Source organism: Balaenoptera ricei, chromosome 17 (genome assembly GCF_028023285.1).
Source record: "Balaenoptera ricei isolate mBalRic1 chromosome 17, mBalRic1.hap2, whole genome shotgun sequence".
Classification (NCBI taxonomy): domain Eukaryota; kingdom Metazoa; phylum Chordata; class Mammalia; order Artiodactyla; family Balaenopteridae; genus Balaenoptera; species Balaenoptera ricei.
Window position 1 is genome coordinate 75,189,441 of NC_082655.1, and position 12,621 is coordinate 75,202,061.

At 45.1% G+C, this 12,621-nt stretch overlaps 1 long non-coding RNA gene across 5 annotated transcripts in view; it reads left to right on the top strand.

The window, feature by feature from the left end:
* LOC132351943 (uncharacterized) overlaps positions 1 to 12,621 on the top strand; it is a 127,200-nt gene that overhangs the window by 27,391 nt on the left and 87,188 nt on the right. For 3 of the 5 annotated variants that reach the window (XR_009498539.1, XR_009498540.1, XR_009498541.1), the window contains 3 exons: positions 2,916 to 2,975; positions 7,581 to 7,717; positions 9,454 to 9,527. This is a non-coding gene — a long non-coding RNA (uncharacterized LOC132351943). The remainder of the gene's footprint in view (positions 1 to 2,915; positions 2,976 to 7,580; positions 7,718 to 9,453; positions 9,528 to 12,621) is intronic. The other 2 variants (XR_009498542.1, XR_009498543.1) reach the window with 1 other exon arrangement.

The window sequence follows — 12,621 nt, forward strand, 5'->3', positions numbered from 1 at the left end:
TTGTTTGCTGTTGCAATCATGAGCTCTGTGAGTTACAGGGAAAGATTAAGCGCATTCCCTGTCTAAACACCGCATCAGTCCAGATCCAGATGATCCAGCCAGAAGGACCGGCTACACCTGTCAGCCCCAAGGGCCGGCTGTTACTCCCCAGGCTTGGGAAGCATCAGTACCTCGAGATCGCAGACCCTCTTGGCTTATCTTTATCCCTTTGAAATTCAGTAGCCGGGTTCCACCCTGCTGCCATCCACAACTGATCCGGAATTCCCACAGGACACAACCGTAAAAGTTGCCCCCAGGCTCGCAGTTGTGGCACTTGGGGCCAAGAGGAGACAACTTCCCTCAAGTCAACTTTGTAATTCTAACCAGTCATTCTTACTGAGTAGGTGCTAACATTTATAAAATCATTATTAAGGTGGGGATCCCCTCTGCATTTAGGGGGCGTGGGACAAAGCTTTGCCGTCCCACCAGTGCTTCTGTGTCCCTGTGGTGGTCTCTGGACACTGCCTCAGTCCCCCTGCAGGAAGAAGGGATTTATTTGTGTCCATGCTGTCTTCAGGAATCACCTCAAGTGAGGAGAGCTGCCTTGCCCATCATGGTAGACGTCTAGTGACCGGAGGAGAGCAGGGTGTGAAGACAGGTTCCCCTACCCCTCTTGGGCTCTGCTCTGAAGGGTGACTAGAGCTCCAAGCTCTGGAAGCTCACACCTCTGCCCTCAAAACTGCTCTACCTTCTCTCTTTCTTACCTTGATGAATAAATCACGCCACCACCCATCCAGCCCAGATGCCAGAGCCCTGGCAGTCACCTACGCGTCCCCTCTCTTTACTGCCCCATCCAGTCACCATGTCCTTTTTAGTGACTGTGTTGTGGACATTTGTCATTTGAAAAAAAAATTATTTAATTTTTTTTTTTTTTTTTTTTTTTTGCTGTGCTGCGTGGCTTGTGGGATCTTAGTCCCCCAACCAGGCATTGAACCCGGGCCACCACAGTGAAAGCACTGAGTCCTAACCACTGGACCGCCAGGGAATTCCCTTAACATTTTTTTATATGAAGAAACTTTGATTCTGTTTTTAAAATTGAGCTTTCATTGATGTATAATATATATATTTAATTTTTAAAATTTTGTTTTTATATATTAAAAGTTGACCTACACCACAAAGTTACACTTTGCTAGGGCTTCTTCCAGAGTCTTAGGAGATATCCCATACAAATGAAGTGACCAGAAACATATATTTTACTAACTGCATAGTAAACCCCACTCTGAGTACAATTTACTGGGCATTTGTTACCTGATAGACATTGAATTAGACACTTTATTATCTCATATCTGTTATGTCATATTTCATATTATCATCCTATTTATTTTATTGAAGTATAGTTGATTTACAAAGTTGTGTTAGTTTCAAGTGTACAGCAAAGTGATTCAGTTATTCATACATAATCATATATTCTTTTTCAGATTCTTTTCCTTTATAGGCTATTATAAAATATTGAGTATAGTTCCCTGTGCTCTAGTATAGAGTAGGTCCTTGTTGGTTATCTATTTTATATATAATAGTGTGTATCTGTTAATCCCAAACTCCTAATTTATCCCTCCTCCCCCCCTTTCCCCTTTGGTAACCATAGGTTTGTTTTTTATGTCTGTGGATCTATTTCTGTTTGGTGTTTAAGTTCATTTGTATCATTTTGTTTTTAGATTCCACATATAAGTGATATCATATGATATTTGTCTTTCTCTGTCTGGCTTACTTTACTTAGTATGATGATCTCTAGGTCCATCCATGTTGCTGCATATGTCATGTTTGATGTACAATACTATGTAAATTTCAGGTGTACAACATAGAGATTCACAGTTTTTAAAAGTTATGCTCCATTTAAAGTTATTATAAAATAGTGGCTACATTCCCAGTACTTTACAATATATCCTCGCAGCTTATTTATTTTATACGTAGTAGTTTGTACCTCTTAGTCCCTTACCCCTACATTTGTCACTTTCTTGATGGTTCAGGCTCTGACTTCCGTTTCCATTTGGGGGAATTCTGCATCGTGTGAGATTCGGTGAAGCCAGGACTGTGCCCTCCGCTTTGGAAGCCAGGCTCTCTCTCTTTCCATCCCTGGTAGCTCTGGTGCAGGCGCATGACAGGCAGTTGGCTAATTGGATGCTTCCTTTGGCATTTTCAATTTGGTTTCCCATTCCACTCTTGGCCCTTCAATTTCTTTTCTGTAGATGAATCATTTAGAAATATAAGTGTGACCATGTCACTCCTTGCTCAAAATCTTCTGAAGCCTTTCCATCATATGTGATACCAAATTCAAAGTCTTTATTGCGACCCCCAAGGTCCTCCATGATCAACTAGTGGCTGATTCTCTGTGTTCACGTCCTATTGCTCTTCCCCTGGCCCATCTGCTCCAGCATCCTTACTGTTCCTACAACTTGCCGAGTACACATTTTGTATCTGCTGTCCCTTGGGCTGAAAGGCCCTTCTCCCTGATTTTTACATGGTTCACTCTCTTTCTTTTTTAAAATATTTATTTATTTATTTATTTTGGCTGTGCTGGGTCTCAGTTGTGGCACGTGGGATCTTTTAGTTGCAGCATGCGAACTCAGTTGCAGCACGCATACGGGATCTAGTTCCCTGACCAGGGATCGAACCCAGGCCCCCTGCATTGGGAGCGTGGAGTCTTACCCACTGGACCACCAGGGAAGTCCCCATGGTTCACTCTCTTAATGCAGGTTTTATTCAAATGTTTACAGAGAGGCTTTCTATGACACCTCCTATGTAAAATAGTCACCCCCTTCCCAAGTCCATCTCCGACCCCTTACCCTACTTTATTTTTCTTCAAAGCACCTCCCAGCATCTGATGTTCTATTGTTTACTTATTTGTTTACTGGTCTATTTTGTACCTTTCCCACCAGAATGCAGACTCCCTGATGGCCAGCATGCAGCATATCTGTATCTAGCCTGGCGTATGGTAGGTAAGAAAGTAGTCACTGAATGAAAACGCGGCAGGGTCAATGGCTTGGGAGTCTCCGTGGGCTCACAGAATTGCTGCAATGGAATTTCAAGAGGCTTTCTCAACAAGGAAGCTGTTGGTGTTTTGAGTGGTACTGCTCCACACATGGCAGGACATTCAGCATTCTGTACCCTGAGCCGTGACATGCCAGCAGCACCCCTTGTCACCTGGTGCTATGGTCTGACTATCCAGCCCCTCCAAATCCACATGTTGGAAGCCAAACACCTGATTTTTTTTTTTTTTTTTAATTTTTATTGGAGTATAGTTGATTTACAATGTTGTGTTAGTTTCTGGTGCACAGCAAAGTGAATCAGTTATACATATACATACATCCACTCTTTTTTAAGATTCCTTTCCCATACAGGCCATCACAGAGTATTGAGTAGAGTTCCGATGGTGTTAGAAGCTGGGGCCTTTGGGTGGTGATTAGGTCATGAGGGTGGAGCCCTCATGAAGAGGATGAGAGCCCTTACAAAAGAGACCCCACAGAGCTCCCCAGCCCCTTTTGCCACGTGAGGACACAGCAAAAAGTCTGCAACAAGGAGAGAGCCTGCACTCGGCCGTGCTATTTCCTTGGACTCCCAGCATCCAGAACTGTGAGAAATGAATTTTTGTTGTTTGTAAGCTACCAGGTCTGTGGTGTTTGTCATGGCAGCCTGAACGGACTAAGACATCCACAACCAAAATTATGCAACACGTTTCCAGATTTCCCCTTGGAGGGAAGGTGCAGGGCAGCCCTTGACAGAGTACCAGTGGTAGAGGAAGTGACTGGAAGTACAGGAGGCTGTGATCAAGACTCAGGTGCTGGGACTTCCCTGGTGGTGCAGTGGTTGAGAGTCCGCCTGCCAATGCAGGGGACACGGGTTCGAGCCATGGTCCGGGAAGATCCCACATGCCTCGGAGCAACTGAACGCGTGCACCACAGCTACTGAGCCTGCGCTCTAGACCCCGGGAGCCACAACTACTGAAGCCCGTGCGCCTAGAGCCTGTGCTCCGCAACAAGAGAAGCCACGGCAATGAGAAGCCTGCGCACCGCAAGGAAGAGTAGCCCCCGCTCGACGCAACTAGAGAAAGCCCGCGTGCAGCACGAAGACCCAAACCTGCCAAAAATAAATAAATTAATTAAAAAAAAAAAAAAAAAAAAAAAAAAAAAAAAAAAAGAAGACTCAGGTGCTCTTGTTTTTTTATTGCTCATATTTCTATCTTGGCTCATTCATTTCCACCTCGGTCCCTCCTACTAACATGTGAGTTCTTTGAGGGCAGGAATCATGGTTTGTCTGAGTGTATTAGCCCATCTGAATACATGAATGTATATGTACGTGTATATGTGTGTGTGTGTGTGTGTGTGTGTGCATATATTTGTATTTATATCTTTTCCCCGTTGGGCCGCCTGGCCTCCACAGCTCAGTTCTTTTCCCCACCCTCTGACCACCAGGCATCACTCAGCAGATAGAGTAAGACAAAGTACGGACTCTGACATAACGCACACTGGCCCTTGTGGGACCATCTGTCCCAGGCGTGAGCCCAAATCTGCTCTTGTCACTATGGGTCTGATTATCTCCATTTGACAGATGAAGAAATTGAGGCTCATCTTCTTTACCTGACACTCATTGATTGATAACCAATCGGTCCTTGTAACCCAACCTTTGCTCTCGCCTCCATTCCGAAAAGCTCTTCCTCAGCCTCAAGTCATGATTTTATAGAGAAGACTCCCCAGGTAGGAGGAGAAGGTGCTGATGGCAGTGTCATTATTTTAGGTTGGGGATGACTGATAGACCTGCAGTCGTGCCCTCAGCCTGTGCTGAGTGACCTTGAGAGTGACCTTGGAGTTGGAGCAGCCGCTGCAGCTGGCAGTCACTTGCAGCTGATTCTGCTGCTTTTTCTCGTGAGATGTGAAGTGACCTGACCTCCACTGACCTAATGAGTGACGTAGCTGGGACAGGAATTCAGTGTTCCCTTCTTGGTCTCACCAGGCTCTCTGTGTGCTTGGTGTCTTCTTGACTTCTAATGTGCCTTGTCTGATAGGACCTGAATCTCCATCACCCTCAATTGTCAACTCCCCTGGCCCCAGGCGTCCCAATGGCTGCCTGGAGCACAGACAAGCCCGTGTGCTCTGTTACTAGGGCTCTAGGGCTTTGTCCGCATATTCTTTTATCTTGGTGACTTGGGCAGGAACATATATAAACCCTTTGAGTTTAAGGTTTGGAGAGGCTTGGGAGACCCTCAGCCAATTTTCCTAGTCTAGACCCACACCCTCCTTTTTGCCCTTGAACTGAGGCACAAAAAATATGAGTTCTTGTCCTTCACGCCTGAACAAAGTGGCCCCCTTTCCCCACAGCAGTGTTTTTTAAACTCTGGGTCACGACCAATTCGAGAGTTGTAAAGTCAATTTTTTACAGTTGACCAGTATTAAAAAAATGAATAGAATAAAATTTAAACTATAAAAGTGGTAGTGAAGCTCTGTTCTATGAAGTCTTTTTTCAGTCATGTGTGTGTATGAATGTGTATATGTGTGTGTGTGAGTGTATCCTGCATCACAGTTCAAAATGTATTTCTTATTACATTTTATAGTAAAAAAAATAGGGGTTCTCAACTTGCACGTGATGATTTTGATTTGGTAGAACATAGAACAATATGCCACTAAAAGCATATCAGTCTCTGGAGGGAGCGGGATAGGTATGTGTGTTTTTTTTAAAAAATTAATTTATTATTTTTGGCTGCATTGGGTCTTCGTTGCTGCACGCGGGCTTTCTCTAGTTGCGGCGAGCAGGGGCTACTCTTCGTTGCAGTGTGCGGGCTTCTCATTGCTGTGGCTTCTCTTGTTGTCGAGCATGGGCTCTAGGCGCAGGGCTTCAGTAGTTGTGGCACGTGGGCTCTAGAGCGCAGGCTCAGTAGTTGTGACGCACTGGGCTTAGTTGCTCCATGGCATGTGGGATCTTCCCAGACCAGGGCTCAAACCCGTGTCCCTTGCATTGGCAGGCGGATTCTTAACCACTGTGCCACCAGGGAAGCCCCGGTATGTGTGATTTTGTTATTTTATTTTATTAAGTATAGTTGATTTACAATGTTATGTGATACAGTTATACAAATATATACATTCTTTTTTATACTCTTTTCCATTATGGATTATCACAGGATATTGAATATAGTTCCCTGTGCTATACAGAAGGACCTTGTTGTTTTGTATGTGTGTTTTCAAAGTTCCTGATTATAACATACCTCCCCTGCTATTTCCCTAGGGTGCGTGAGTGCACACGTGCACACACACACACACACACACACACACACACTCGCGCTCTCTCTCTCTCCCCCCACCCTGCTGTTCTTTTTTTAAAAAATAAATTTATTTATTTATTTATTTATCTATCTATCTTTCCCTGCGTTGGGTGTTCGTTGTGGTGTGCAGGCTTCTCATTGCGGTGGCTTCTCTTGTTGTGGAGCATGGGCTCTAGCCACGTGGGCTCAGTAGTTGTGGCTCACGGGCTCTAGAGCGCAGGCTCAGTAGTTGTGGTGCATGGGCTTAGTTGCCCCATGGCATGTCGGATCTTCCCGGACCAGGTCTCGAACCCGTGTCCCCAGCATTGGCAGGCGGATTCTTAACCACTGCGCCACCAGGGAAGTTCCCACCCCTCCTCCACTCCCCCCACCCCCTGCTGTTCTCGAGAACAACAATATCTTATCCATCTGGATAGCCCCTTATTCCTGAAACAGTGCCTGGCACTCAGGGGTACCCAGTAAACGCTTATAATTGTCAAATGACAAAGCTTCGAAGGTTAAAAGGTGGAATCTATGTAGTTTTCTTTCACCATGCCCAGCACACACTTGGCACTTCATAAATCACTGGGTGTGATCGTGATGACTTATGGAAAACAAAAATACAATCATGAGACGCTGCATGAATCAAAGGCACAGGTGTGATGAACAGCCGCAGAGCGGGGCCGGCCTTCACAACAGAACAAAGCTCTCTTTCCCCCTCAATGCACTTCAACAAACCCATCCAAACCAGGAAACCTCAGGGACAGAGTGGCTGTCATCTCCCTAAAGTAATAGAGCCTATCTCCTCTTAACCTTTGTGACCCTCAAAAACCAGTAAATTCCTTCTTTTATCTATCCCAAATCCTTTATATTACCCCCTAAGCCAATTTTCTGTTGTACTGTATTCAATGGGAATTGAAAACAGCTGGTCACCATCTGCTGTAGATTAATTCTTCGTGTACTTGAAGCCTATAATTAGGTCATTCCTCAGCCTTCTCTTCTCCAGGCTAAATATCTTCTTTCTTTTAGCCCTTCCCCAAAGGTTTTATTTTCCAATTATTGAATGGTCTTCCTAGTGTTACCCTCAACATCAGGCTTTCTGTTCTCCGTACACCTCGAGTGGAGGCGGCTGATCGGTGTGCAGGGTTATGGGTGTTGAAGGTCACCACTGCCACTTTTGAGGAGTCTTTTTTTCTGTGAGTTGTTTATTTTCAGAGGGCCATTTAGAAATGAACAGCAGCCTTTGACTGCCACAGTGAAATTGGAAACAGAGTAATCAGACGGTTGTGCTTTGCTTCCACCCTAATTCCAGATACTCTGGACAATCGCCTTGACTTTGCACCCCAAATCTGTGAGATGGCCAATGCAAACCTACAGGGAGTAATTTCACTCTTGATTATGGATGCATCACTAGAACAGCATTTTGGAAGTGTCTTGGAAGCCTGGAAGGTCAGTGACAGCTGGAGACAGATTTTTAACTTTAAGCTCAGGAAACAAGCGTCTGGTAGAGAGAAGTGTTCTCCCTCTTAGGTCCAGGAAATATCCTGCATGTGGAATAACCCCAGTGTCCAATCACCATTCTCCAAGGCAGTGGTTTTTACTTTTGTTCTTTCTGGAATTATGTATATGCAACCCATTGCCTAGTATCCAGATTTTTTAATGAAATACAGGAATATTTTGTGGATCAATCAATACTTGAAATGATTGAAATCATATCTTCACTTCTGGGGCTTTCTGCTCTGTCTCTCAAAAGTGTGTTGGACTTTTGGTTGGAAGAAGTTACCCTCTGCTTATCTGTCCTTAAAAGACTCCATCATTACTCAGAAATGATGGCCCGACTGGGTGATGTTCTTCGCCTAACTCTATTGACTATCCCCTCCAGCTGCACGCACCATGACTACGCCAGGAACAGCCCCTAATGCGTGGATTCTGTGATTTCATGTGCACAATCCCTTCGTGAGGTAGATAGCATCACCCTCATTTTCACAGATGAGACAGATACAGAGAGACTGTTTTTAAATGTGCTTACGGTGGCTTAGGCAGCAGAGCTGGGGTTTGGATCCAGGTCTGGTTGGTCTCTAGTGTCATTGTGGCCGCCTCCGCATGCTGGTTAAACTGCAGACATCAGGATCCCATGCTCAGATTCTGAGTGTGGAGATGGGGCCCAGGAACCTGCCTTTTCAGTCAAATAACCCAGCAGAGCTGATGCAGGTAACCCAAGTCCCATGCATACAAAAACACTGTCTAACTCGGTCCCTGAATTAGAAAATTTAGGTCACTGTTCCTCAGACTCCATCGTACATCTACCCAGGAGCTTGTTGAGAAGAGGTGTGGCTTCCACTCTGCAGCTACTGAGTCAGAAGCAAGGAAAGGTCGAGTCTGGATGCTGTATTGTTTTGTTTTTAGTATTTATTTATTTATCTATTTATTTGGTCGTGCCGGGTCTTAGTTGCAGCATGCGGGATCTCTAATTGCAGCATGCAGGCTCTCAGTTGCAGCACGCGGGATCTAGTTCCCTGACCGGGAATCGAACCCGGGCCCCCTGCGTTGGGAGCACGGAGTCTTAACTGCCCGACCGACAGGGAAGTCCCTGGACGCTGTATTGTTAACGTGCAGCCTGGGGTATATTCTGAGTCACTCTGAAGTTTGGAAACCACTGGTGTGAGTCTTCCTGCTAGAGGTATCCTATGCCCAGCACTTCTAGATGCTTTTGTGGGAGATGAAGGCTGGTAGGGTGGAAGACGGGATGGTATGGGCTTAGAGCTCTTGGCTTCCTGAATGTGGAAGGAGCTCTTGGCTAAGGAAACAGTGGGGAGATGACCCCTGAGAAAGCCTGCTTCCTCACCTCCTACAGAAGAAACTTTAACCCTAAGGATGAAAAGCCATGGTTTTGAAAGTCAAGTGTTGCATTTGATATCAGAAGTCCAGTGAAGGGATAACCATCCGTTATGATGTCGTAGCAGGTAGTGTTGCCTTGGCAACATAGCAGGAGATGTAGCGAGGAGATAGAAGAACAGATGGGCAGGTGTCATTCCTCGGAGAACACAGGGGTGACAAAGAGGTTTACTAAAATGAGCAACGTAAAAAAATACTTGGCACCCTGAGAAAACCAGTCATAGAAGATGAAAACTCAGAAGATTTGGTTTATGAATATATTTTAAATCTACAAAATAATGTTTTAACAGCAGCGTCAGAAGAATCCTCACAGACGTCTGAGAAATCTTCGTTCTATGGACCCTCCTTTGCAAGCAGCTTTCTGGTAAGTCACATTCTGTACCATATGCTAGTAATATATTGCGTGAGGGAAAATGAGGCGAGGGTTTGCACTTAAAAGCCAAAGCTACACAAGGATAATTAAACTGTCACCGGATGACCTGAAGAGAATTGATTGAATTCAGCACAGCAATTTCTTGAGTCAGTATGTATCAGGTAAATAGATGGAAATGAGTTTGAAGGTTCATGCACACTTGTATTTAAATTTCCGTATTATAATATTTATAGGCGATATTTTAAAATGGATCTAATTTTAATTCCCTAGATGAATTGTGACTCCTATTTATTTAATTCATTTTTACTTTGAACCAAGGAAAGGTTATTACTTGACACTTCAACATCTATATTCCATCTATTCCTCAAATGCATGATAACCTAATGAAGATTATTGGGGGGGGATCCTCTCTACTTCAGTAATTCAACTTCACTAGTTCCTTAAGTACACAATTACTAAATTTAAATCATTTAAAAGGAAACATATGCAATCTATAAAAATGTTTATCCCATCACTTGATAGAGATCAAGCAGGTTTTCTGCCAAGTTAGGCAGTAAACAGATGCTGACCTTATCAGATAGGGCATGGGAATTCCTCACATTTTTCTTGTTTGAACTGGTCTGTGAGCTCTAAGGATGGGAAAAAGAATGACACCTTATGCACGTGAATGAATTCCCCTCTGGATACTCCTTGGGATACCCTGAGAGACTGAATCCTTCCTATAGACAGGAGTATTCCCAGTTTTTGTTGGGCTGCTTCCCAGATCCTGTGCAATCCTACCCTTCCTCCTCCTGACTCCCTGTAATTTACCTATTCTAACATCTCCTTTTGCTTCAGAGCCTGGTAAATGGTAAATGGAACACCTTCCGATCAGAGCATCTCTCTGCCTTTCTTTGGAGGCATCTGATTTTTCCTTACTCCCCTGTCGTCTCATAACCGCTCTGGGTCCCTGTGTTCCACTCTGCGTCACAGATGACATCTTCAGTCTTCCCAGGATGAATTTCCCACACTGCTTCCTCCTGTGAGAAGTGGAGCCCCTGAAATCCAATTCTGAAGCAGGCAGACTTGCTCAGGACATCGTTGGAGGGCTGAACTAAGCTCATGGCTGTGTGGGACCCACGCTGTTTACTCCTGGTCACCAAAATCCCACCCTTTCCTTATGTCAGCACTAAGGAAGGTAGTTGTGGGGAAAATTGAGACCCGCTTTTACAGTGTGACCAAGTGAGAAAGTTATGGAATAACCTCAGTAAATACTTCCCACTTAGGGGTTTTCCTGCAGGTCAAGTGGTTAAGACTTTGCCTTCCGGGCTTCCCTGGTGGCGCAGTGGTTGAGAATCTGCCTGCCAATGCAGGGGACACGGATTCGAGCCCTGGTCTGGGAAGATCCCACATGCCGCGGAGCAATTAGGTCCGTGAGCCACAATTACTGAGCCTGCGTGTCTGGAGCCTGTGCTCCGCAACAAGAGAGGCCGCGATAGTGAGAGGCCCGCGCGCCGCGATGAAGAGTGGCCCCCGCTTGCCACAACTAGAGAAAGCCCTCGCACAGAAACGAAGACCCAACACAGCCATAAATAAATAAATAAATAAATAAATAAATAAATAAATAAAAATTAAAAAAAAAAAAAAAAAAAAAAAGACTTTGCCTTCCAATGCAGGGGGTGCAGGTTCGATCCCTGGTCGGGGAGTTAAGATCCCACATGCTCCATGGCCAAAAAACCAAAACATAAAACAGAAGCAATATTATAACAAATTCAATAAAGACTTAAAAAAAAAAAATCCACATCAAAAAAAAAAAATCTTTAAAAAAACCCAACAAACACCTGCCGCCTAGAACATAGAAAAAGGAGAAGAGCCATTGTTGGTGATAAGCCCGGAGCTCATGCCTTCTATTGCTGATAAATTACAGGATCCCGGAGTCTCAGGAACATGGGGGTCTCCTCATTGCTGGCAGTGGAGTCAGTTCTCTGGTTCGCGGACCTGGAAGTATCAGGTTCTGACTCCTGGGTGCCCTTGTCCAGTGCCTTTTCAGGGCCATTGGAGAGTTGCACATGGGATGATGTGGGGTGTGCTCAAAGCAGTTCACTTTCTGTTGGTGCAAATACTTGGGCCTTGGGATTGCTTTAGAAAATGAGAAATTGTGGGCTCTCCTTCACTAGATCTGAGTTTCTCTGGTTTTTGTTTTTCTTTCCTATTTCTGGCAATGCAACTCCCTTAAATCATTATTTTAAATTCCAGGACTCCATTTGCTCATAACCACTGGCAGAAATCCTGTGTGTCTGTTTCCCAACATGGGGTCAGGTCACGCTCTCCCATGCCTCTGGCTTTCAACTGGAGAGATGAGTTTTCTTCTTTTTTAAAAAATTAATTTATTTTATTTATTTTATTTTTGGCTGAGTTGGGTCTTTGTTGCTGCGCACGGGGTTTCTCTAGTTGCGGCGAGCGGGGGCTGCTCTTTGTTGCGGAGCATGGGCTCTAGGCACGTGGGCTTCAGTAGTTGTGGCACATGGGGTCAGTAGTTGTGGCTCGTGGGCTCTAGAGTGCAGGCTCAGTAGTTGTGGTGCATGGGCTTAGTTGCCCCGTGGCATGTGGGATCTTCCTGGACCAGGGCTCGAACCCGTGTCCCCTGCATTGGCGGGCGGATCCTTAACCATTGTGCCACCAGGGAAGCCCGAGTTTTCTCCTTAATCTGCCCTGGAATGTTCCCCCGGCCTCCTCTTTGAGCACCATCACCTGTGTCTGCCAGGAGAGACGTTGGTCTAATCCCTCCTTCTCCAAAGCTGTATTCGGGAGAGTCTATCCAGATCTTGGGAATGAAGAGTTGAGCAAACAGCAGTGACTATTCGTTCACTCCACTCACTCTAGCCCTTGAAACTGGGCAGACTCGCCACACACCACACGTGGGCTGGCTTTCAGAAGCAAGCCACGCATGATACTGGTGGGAGTGGTTGCATATTCTAAACAATATCCACCATTAAACATTGTTTAGTAGTATTTAAATAATGTGTTCCTTTCCTTCTCCCAGAAGTCTGCTTACACTCACTCTCTCGTCTTCTGGGCTGAACTCTTAGCCCTAGAGTCAGAATTC